Source organism: Ziziphus jujuba, chromosome 12 (genome assembly GCF_031755915.1).
Source record: "Ziziphus jujuba cultivar Dongzao chromosome 12, ASM3175591v1".
Lineage (NCBI taxonomy): Eukaryota > Viridiplantae > Streptophyta > Magnoliopsida > Rosales > Rhamnaceae > Ziziphus > Ziziphus jujuba.
This window is the reverse complement of record NC_083390.1, coordinates 7,118,194-7,128,489: the sequence shown is the minus strand read 5'-3', so window position 1 is coordinate 7,128,489 and position 10,296 is coordinate 7,118,194. Positions and strand designations below refer to the sequence as shown.

General features: G+C 33.8%; 1 pseudogene; it reads left to right on the top strand.

Annotated features, from left to right (window-relative positions):
- The first annotated feature begins 959 nt into the window (after positions 1-959).
- Positions 960-3,064, top strand: LOC107419915 (UDP-glycosyltransferase 74B1-like; annotated as a pseudogene).
- Positions 3,065-10,296: the final 7,232 nt, after the last annotated feature.

Below are 10,296 nucleotides of genomic sequence, written 5' to 3'. Positions count from 1 at the left end.
TTTTTTTTTTTATAAACTTCAAAAGTATAAATGATGATTTTTCTACATAAAAAATGTCAACGAATTCTCATTTGGAAGGGTATGAAGTTTTCCCACTTCTAGTATATACATATCATGCATGCAGAAAATTAGAAGCAGATGATAATTAAAACGTCACCAACTCAAAAAAATTATGATATCATGGTTCTCGTAATTTGCCTAACAAAATAATGATATGATGGTACCTGTAATTTGTCTCACATCATTATTAGCCTACAACTTTTTAAAAACCCTATCTTTTCTTTTTCTCGATTATTTTACGTGATTCTCTCCAATTTTATCACGTAAACTCTAATTTATATTTAATTGCTTCTTAGTTTAGATTACAATCATTTTAATAGTTATGATTGGAATACAACATCACCATACAGGAAAAAAGAAAAAGATGTTAGTGATACGTACTAGCAGCTAGCTTTTTATGATAAAAATGTTTATGAACAAACTTTTCATCTTTTTTGGGTCAGCCGACTATATTCACATCTAACATGTGCCTTTCCCTGTTAATCTTCAATATTTATAATAAGCATAGTTTAATTTAGAGTATCACTATATATTATCATCAGTGATAATTATTACTATTTTACATAGCAGTGAATCCAATATTTATATAGCTTTTATATATATACATAGGATCTACTGCAATATAGATTGTTTTTATTTATATATATACATATAGACATGAGATCTACTGCCATATAATATGGTAGCAATCACTCTTGATCACAAACATGATTTTTTTTTAATTTAATAGATATTTTGACGTTATAAGTAATTTTGACATTTGGACAATAAGATAGCGAATCCAAATCAACAACCAGCAGTATTCCATTTTCTCTTCCTATAAACCAAACAATCTTTTTTGTTATATTGGACTTGGAACAGTGTTCTATATTAATTTAACCCATATTTATATAATATAAATAACAAAGAAGATTCGCCAAACACCATACAAAAACGAAACCAAAGAAGAGGAAAAAAAAAAAAAAATGGGGCACAAAGAGCAAACAACTATCCATGTTGTAGTGCTTCCGTATCCAAGCCAAGGCCATATTAACCCTCTCCTTCAATTTGCAAAGCGTTTAGCCTCTAAAGGTGTCAAGGCCACCATAGCCACAACCCATTACACTGTCAACTCAATCTCTGCACCCAATGTCGGTGTCGAAGCGATCTCTGATGGGTTTGACACCGGTGGCTTTGCTGAGGCAAAGAGCGAGGAGTTGTTCCTCAAGTCCTTCAAAACCAATGGCTCAAGAACACTATCTCAACTCATACAAAAATTCCAACATTCTGACTACACTGTGAACTGCGTAGTGTATGATTCATTGTTTCCGTGGGCTCTCGATGTGGCCAAGCAGCATTCTATACCGGGAGCTGCATTCTTCACCAACTCTGCCACAGAGACCGGAATATTCGCTCACATACACCACGGCCTTCTTTCGCTTCCATTCAAAACTGAAAACATGCCCTTGCTCATTTCTAGGTTCCCTCCACTCAATTTTGATGACGTGCCAAGCTATCTCAAATTCCCAGATGGATATCCTGCTTACTTGGCCATGAAATTGAGTCAGTTTTCTAACTTGGAATTCGCGGACTGGGTACTCGGCAACACTTTTGAAGAACTAGAACACGAGGTATTTAGATATATATATATATACATATATAATAAAATCAGGATCGTTCGTATATACATCATCTTTTCCCTAAGAATGTAGATAAATTTTTGTTTAGAATTCAGCCAATTACTATTAATATGATAGTAAAAGATGACTGATAATTGGTAATATGATGACTTGTGAACAAAAAATTATGAAATCAGTATTTTTATGTTTCTACTATAGTACAAGTATATATACTCTCACTTTATAATGGGCATGCACGTTCCATTTAATATGATTTGGAAAGTATATTATACAATCACATGTAATTTATGAGACATTATTTTGAAATTACATGTAATCGGGTATATTATACGACTACTACAGAAAAACTTTATATATATATATATATATAGATGTATATAAAAACACTTCCACCAATAATTATATATTTTATGATCAAATACTTGTCTCGTCAATTATATTGCTAATATATATTTATTTTTATATGTTGAATAATGAGGCAAAAGGAATATCGAATCTCTGGCCGGGAAAGTTGATAGGTCCGATGGTTCCTTCAGTTTACTTAGATGGCCAAATCAAGAATGACAAAGGGTACGGAGCAAGCCTATGGAAGCCGCTCGGTGAAGAATGCCTCAAATGGCTCGAAACCAAGCCCTCCAACTCAGTGGTCTATGTCTCATTTGGAAGCATGGTGTCCTTGACACAAAAGCAAATGGAAGAAATTGCGTTTGGCTTACAAGAAAGTAGCTTCCATTTCCTTTGGGTTGTGAAAGAATCCGAAAGAGACAAGTTGCCCGATGGGTTTATAGACTCGGCAAAAGAAAAGGGTCTGATTGTGGGTTGGTGCAACCAGCTAGAAATCCTGGCTCATGAAGCTGTGGGTTGTTTTGTGACACACCGTGGTTGGAACTCGACGCTCGAAGGGCTTAGCCTCGGCGTGCCGATGGTTGGTGTGCCACAGTGGGCAGATCAGTTTACTGATGCTAAGTTTGTGGAGGAGATCTGGGAAGTTGGGGTAGAGCCAAGGAAGATGAGAAAGGGATAGTGAGAAAAGAAGAGCTTGTGTTGTGCTTGAAGAATGTCATGGAAGGAAAGAGAAGCCATGAGATCAAGAAGAACTCTATCAAATGGAAGGAGAAGGCTAAGGCGGCTGTTAGTGGAGGAGGAAGCTCTGACAAGTGCATCAATGAATTTGTGGAGTTTCTAAAGTGCTATGGTCATAAGCAATTGTTGAGTGGTCACCACTAGTAGCTAGAGTTTTTTCTTTTTTTAAATATTATAGAGTTTTAATTAACTTGTTCGGTGTGTTTTATATATGTGTATTTTCTTTTTTATAATTTGATGCTGAATCTTATTGTTAGCAGTGCACATGTAGATTGAACTATTAAATTAACTCTATTTGATAACCTTTTGTTTTTGATTTTATATTTTTCTGTTTTGATTGAGAGATTAAGAGACATGATAAATAATTAATATAACAATCATTTATAATAATAACAAGAAACATATCATTCAGACAATAATAATAATAATAATAATTGGAAAAGTGCAAACACATATAATGTTGATATTTGGAAAGGTGATTTTACCCAAAAAGGAATAGAATCACCCAAGGTGATTAGAAAAATATATATAATATGATAACCATTTTCCAGTTTTTTTTTTTTTTTAAAAGTAATAATTCAACTAAATACATAAAAGTTAATTAGCTTTGGAGATGAATATCTTATTGTAGCATCAAGACAGTAAAAGATTTTTCCCAACATGTTGCGGGGAAAATCCCTTTTCAATCTGTTCTGAAAAACGAGATCAAACCAAAGCTTATTAGATTTAAAAAAGATTACGGCAGAGAAGGATTACTAGATTAGGCTTTATTTTTTCTTTGTATTATTGCTATGGATCTTTTATTTCTAGCTGCATTTTCTTTTAGTGTGAGAAAATTCATTCTAATAGCTAATCTTTATGTGTGCCACAAATTGTGTAATTTGTTGCAATTGAAGAAGTTAGATGATCATAATTTGACACTAATTTTATCAGATTTATGTGTGTGAACAGTCTAATTAATGCTCTTAAAGACTACATGTAAAGGAAAGGTAAGTTTTTTATCTGTTTATAAAAAAATGAAGGATGCCAGTTTGGTCAACCAAATTGTTGTATCAACGAAATTAAATTCAATATCAAATAATGTAGGATCATGATAACCCATTCTAAGACTATATGGTCGTGGGTTTGAGATATGGAATGGGGACTGGGGATATTATTGCAGATGACCAAAAAAAAGAAATTTGCTAAATTTGAGTCATGTTATTATTATTATTATTATTATTATTAAATAGGAAATAATATTGTTAATTTCCTTTTATCATAATGAACTTTATTTAATAACCAATTTGAAATGGTTACTATGCCAAAACTGGACCAAATTTTCAATGCTCTTGGTAATATTTCTTTCTCTTATAAATCAATGGGATCCACATGGGATCCACATTTGTCGAGCCCACTGGTTCGTGAAACAAGGGAGCAGTACTCGCGAAAGCATTTCAACGATGAGGTATGCCAATCCTTGAAGGACATTAGGCAATAGTCGAGAAACAAACGTTAGGCATCATCATGAAAAGCCCAAGTCTAAGACCCCGTGTATAACCCTTGTCTAAAGGATTTGAAATCTCTACAAGTTTCTTTTTGGATCCTTTTTTATATTTGGCTTCTCATTCTAATCCTTCATTCTAAAATTATTTAATCAAATGATCAAATAATAAATACATCATTTGATATAGCACATGATAATTACATAACCACTTCAATTCATCTTATATGCCTTTCACACGTTTATTAAAGTCTTCTTCTTCTTTTTTTTTTCGCCATTAAAAACACACACATGACTTTGGGTTTAAACATGTAAAAATAGTATCTTGGACAAAAATTTACTAATATATCATTTGAAAATATTTTTTAATAATATCTTGATTAATGGAAATTCATTATTGTTTTTTTAATAAATAAAACATATAATTTTTCTTTTATAATTTGCAACAATTTCTTTGCATTTCAATATTTCAAACCTATAACTTTTCAAGTTAGATGTGAGTGCCTTACTAATTAAGCCATCTCACTTGACAAAAATTTTTATATAGAGGGTCAATGTTTCACATTACTATAAAGTTTTACTAAAAAATTAATTTTGTTTTTATTTAGTTATTTTTATTTATCTTCATAGGCCAACTTGATTTTACATAGTAACCCATTAATTTTTTTTTTAGCTTTTCAAAGCTAAAACACTTATATGGGACGGTGAACTTTTGAGGGTAACCAATTAATTTATCATGTAAGCATGTAGGTCCATTTTTAATTTCCACATCTATTTGTCTCTTAAAATAAATTGGGTGATATCACCCAGGATATCATTTTTGTATGTACACACACACACACACATATATATATATATAGGAAATGTCTAGCATCAGGTATGACCTGATGGTGTATTTCCGGACCAAAAACATACTAAAATCTATAGCCATTGGATTGTCACACTTGTCATGGACGGCTGAGATTGAAGTGCAACTCACGTATGAAATTTCACCCAAATCTCCCCTTCCCATTCGGACAACGGCTTTTCTCCTCTAATTCCCGTTCGCACCTTTCTCTTTTCCTCTTCTCCTCCTTTCCTCTGCTTCCACTTCCATCGTTCCAGTGAAGTTGCAAGCCGCCACCATCTCTAACTCGCATGTAAGTCGTTCTAGCTCCACTGTTCTAGCCCTACCATTCCAGCCATACTAAATCCAGCCCCACCGTTCTAGCAACCGCAAATCCAGCTCAGACTAGACAATCGAAACCAGAAAGGATCGAAACCAAAAATTCAAGAATTGTTATTCCCTAGTTGCAAGGTAAAGTTCAATAATTTCTTTTTTATTTTTGTCTTTCTTATATTCATTGGTTGCGGTTATATCCCAATTTAATTTGAAGAAGAAGGTGCACTAATTTGTTAGGTGAGTGTCACAAAAACAATGAGGTGCAAATAAATGAAAAGTATGTTTCTTTATATTATGTCAAGCAATTATAATAGTTTTTCCAATTTTTGTGTCTTGAATTTAAAATTTTTCAGATGTAAAAGTGGGTGGTTAGGCAAAAATGTGTTTCAATAAAAGGTGTTTTTGCAATTGCATACATATGGCTCCCTCACCAATAATTGGTTTTATTCATCACCTCTTCCAAGTAAAAGAATACATTTGGAATGTTTTATATTTTATATCAATATCTATATCAATAGCTATACAACTTGTTCAATTTATTTATTTTTCACATATAATTTCTTCCCCTATCTTTTTGCAATTTGTGTTTTTATATTTTACTGCAGATCTAAAAGGTAGTAACTGGCTTTAATTTCCTACCTACTTTCATATATATACTAAGCTTTTGCTTCTCAATGTACTTTATGCATACTTTGCAATAATTAAGCAACTAACTCTTTCACATCAGCATTTTAGGTGAACTGTTTAAACTTTGTAATACTTTGAATTCTTGTTATTATTTCTGCCATTTTAGGTGAACTCTGTAAACTAATACTCTGAATTAGCAAGAAGAGTTTTTTGTAAGATATGGTTCTTTCTTTCCTTTGTTAGCATACATCATCCTTGTTAATTTCAGTACTCATGAATAGCAAGAAAGCGGAATAATCCTTTGAGAATTAATATTCTCTTTCTAGGCCTACCAACAAATAACCATGAAGATTGAAAAGTTAGGATCGTTCTGTAATCTTTGAGAATAACATATAAAACTAGGAAGTATATAGGAATATGGATTGGTTTGGTTTTTCTGATATGTTACGTGTGTTCTATGGGTAGTCATTGGCAAAGGGATTATAATTAGAAGGTGACTTTGAATATTATTATGCTAATGATTTTAAATGGTTTTTTTGGACTTCTTTAATTTGTCAATGTTATATTTTTATTTTATTTTTTTGGGAGAATCTGTTATATACATTTGTTTGGATAAACAGTACCATAATATTGTAGAATGTGTATTATGTCTCCTACTTTTTAGTTTGAATTTACTGAAGGAGTATAGGAATAATTAATTGAAGTGAAAATGTTCGAAAAGAGATAGGTAATGCTTCTGCTCTTTCGTTTTTCCTAGTTTATAGATTCTATGGCTTTTGTCAAGTATTTATATGTTGCTTTCATGAATGTTGAAATGTCGAAGCTTGAATGTGGGCCCAAGTTTTGTGCCATTTCTTATCTAAGGGCCTAGTATGTGCATCTGACTGTCATATACATTTGCATAGTTCACAAGTGGGTCCTACCTCAGTTTGCATGAAAATTTTACAATTTATTGTCCAAAGGAGCAAGGATAGTGGTGCTGATAAGAGTGCTAGAATTCTGCTTGTGGAAGCTGACACTCCTATAATGGTGAGTTTCCAAATCTTGACATGAACCTTTCTATGCTAGTTTGTTTGGAAAAACTCTAAGTAAAATATTGCCTTATGTCAGGATCCGTCCAAAATCCCTCACCGGAACCCTAAATAAGTCATGATCCTAGGGAAACTGTAACATCCCGTACCAAAAAATATACATGATTAAACAAGTTTGACCAAGTTTGACCAAGTGAACAATATATGGGTTCAAGTTGACTTTTTCGATATCCAATATTTTTGGTTTGACTAAGGTACCATTGTGTAGATCTCGTCGATACGAGTTCATAGAGTGACTGCACGCCAAATTCTGAGTTATGGATAAAAAGTTATGGTTATGAGAAGTTTTAAGCATAAGTTTTAAATTAGTGTCCAAGCCAGTCCCCAGTTTTGTCTGTTAGTGACCCAAGGTATTATATAAGCCTAGGTAAGTGTTTCAAACACGAAACAAAACCCAAAATACCCATTTCTTCTCCAAAACCCGAGAAATTCTCTCCTCAGACCCGTGGATCCGAACTGGGTCATTTGGACCTGTTTACCGTCGAACCGGATCATCGCTGTTTTGCCCATTTCCTGCCAACCACCACTTGCACGTGCCAGTCAACTAGGAAGGTCACTTGAAGGCAAGCTCAACCGTGAACTTTCACGGCAAGAAGTGGCCATACGCGCCCAGATTGGGCTGGTGAAGTTCGCGGCGGCCGGCGAGGTGGGTCGCTGAATTTTCTTATTTCTTGGCCGTTTCAGGCCAACCCATACACCTTTTCCACTATTTTTGACCCCTCTAAACTCATTTCCATGGTTATTTGTCCAGATTTCTCACCGTTTGAAAGATCAAACAACAGGAAGTTCAACCGACGCTTTAACAGTGTTTTCCGGCCACCGGAGGAAACTTTGGACCAAGGTAAGCATACTGATGAGTTCCTTGTCTCTTGGGATTTTCGTCAATATAAATTTTGTGAATTTTGGAGGTCGTTTGATCATTTCCATTTTTGGATCAATTAGTTAATTTTCGGATAAGTTAGGGGGCTGTTTTTGGACAAAATTGGTCAAATTAGTTAAAATTTGAGTTGAATTAGTGGAATTGGATATTATTAGGACCCACTAGGTGGTTCGATTTTGAAATATTAGGCTTCGGATGAAAATCCCCAATTTTGGGTACCAGGTCCTAAGGACATGTGGTATAATTGGACTGTTCGGTATCCAATTTATTCAATTTTGTAGTACTGTAAATTATTTTGAGATATTTGGATTATACAAGTGTCTCTGGTTTAGTTGTTTGGAGCCTGAGCAATATTTTATTATATTACAGGCACTCGAGTCGAGCGTGGAGGCTATCCTGTATAGGAGCAGGCGTGAGCATCTACAGTACTGTGAGTGGATATTAGTTTTAAAAATGTTTTGGGTATATAGTATAATATATATATATGTGGTTTGAGTATTTTACTTATACCTATCGTTTGATTTGAATGTTCATTCTATGGATACATGAGGATCAGCTTTTACATATATGTGTTATCATTTTATATGACTTTTGTCAATATTTTAAACATTTGGCAATTGTAATGAGTTCATGAATGAACTTGTGGTATTTAAATATTTTGGTATTTGAATTGAGGTTTTAAATTACTTTGGAAATTAATCGATTTGAGAAGGCATATTGAAAATTATATGATTTTAAGCATGTTCAAATATTTTATAAATTTTTAGATGCTTAAAATTGGTTTATAGTGAATATATTTCACTGTGGTATTTTCTTATTTTAGTAAGAAATCATGATTTGAAGTTTTTTTTGAAATATTTAGACAAACGGTTGAGCGTGAATATTAAATTATGATTTATGATACGGTAAGATACTGTATCGGTTATTTTAAATTGATGTACCGTATAGTATCAGAGTTTGGTTTAGTATTATATTACAGCGCGCTGGGTTTACCACGGTGCCGTGAGGTTGGTTTCATCCAACGGTTATCTATTATTACCATGGACTGTGAGGTCGGGTTTATCTGACGGTTTATTATTATTATTACCACGGTGCCATGAGGTTGGTATCATCCAACGGTTTATTATTGCCAAGGACCGTGAGGTTGGGTACGTCCCGATGGTTAATTGATATTTCCACGACACCTTTCGTATATTGAGGGTGGTGAGATGGGTGTCTCCCACGGGTTACAAATTGGTACATCGTTTGGTACATTGTATATGTTTGTATATATTGTTGATTTACAAATATTGTGGTGATTTTTGCATTTTCATATTTATTTGGTGGAACTGTATTTATTATATTTCATGCTCAAATGTTTATATCTTGACTTGAGACATTTCATAATATTACAATGATCGTTCATTCATACTTTTGAGCATCGGTTTCTATGATATTAATTGGGGTACAAGTTTGGATTTTGTGAAATGATTTTTAAACGGGGAACTTTTCAAATGAGTGGAATGAGAGGTCTTGAGAGAAAGATTTTTCAGAAATAAATCATTATTTTTCTATTATACTATGCCACTCACTGAGATTTCTTTATCTCACGTTTTATTGTTTTAAATTCGTTCTCCTAAGCCCAGGCAACTAGTAGCAGTTTACCTCGTGCACAGCTTATTGTTTTGTTCTTTCCACGATAGCAGCCGTATTTATCTTTCCTTATCTACTGTTATCTTCTGGATTTATTTATTACTTATTTGTACTCCTGGACTTCGTTGATACTCTTAGAATGCCCTGATTTTAGATATGAGACTCAGTAGAGACCATGGTACTTATGCGTGTAGTTATGGCCTATAGTACAGTAGGCCAGTTGTAGACTTTACGCTGTTGTGGATTTATTTATTTATTTATTTATTTATATACATATTGAGGTATTATTGTTATCGCTTGTGTTTGTTGTCCACGTTTTAACATAAGGTTCCATTGGATATTCTCTAGGGATTGTCCAGTGGGACTTCACTAGGCGTGGCCACCCGGGGGATCCTGGGAAGGTTCTTGGGGCGGGTCCTGTCAGCTTGGTATCAGAACTTTAGGTTCTAAATTTCTTGGGGTTGTGCATTATTGTACAACTCATCCTGTATTTTACGTTCCATACCTACCCTTTTGTTGGTTGTTACATATATTTTGGCTTATTTTATCATATAGAACTTTTCTTGATGTCGTGAGGAGGTAGACGTGGTTGCCAGCATGCTATAACTGGAGGTATAGATGCGTCCACTTATTTGGAGCATCTTATCGAGCGCCTGGTT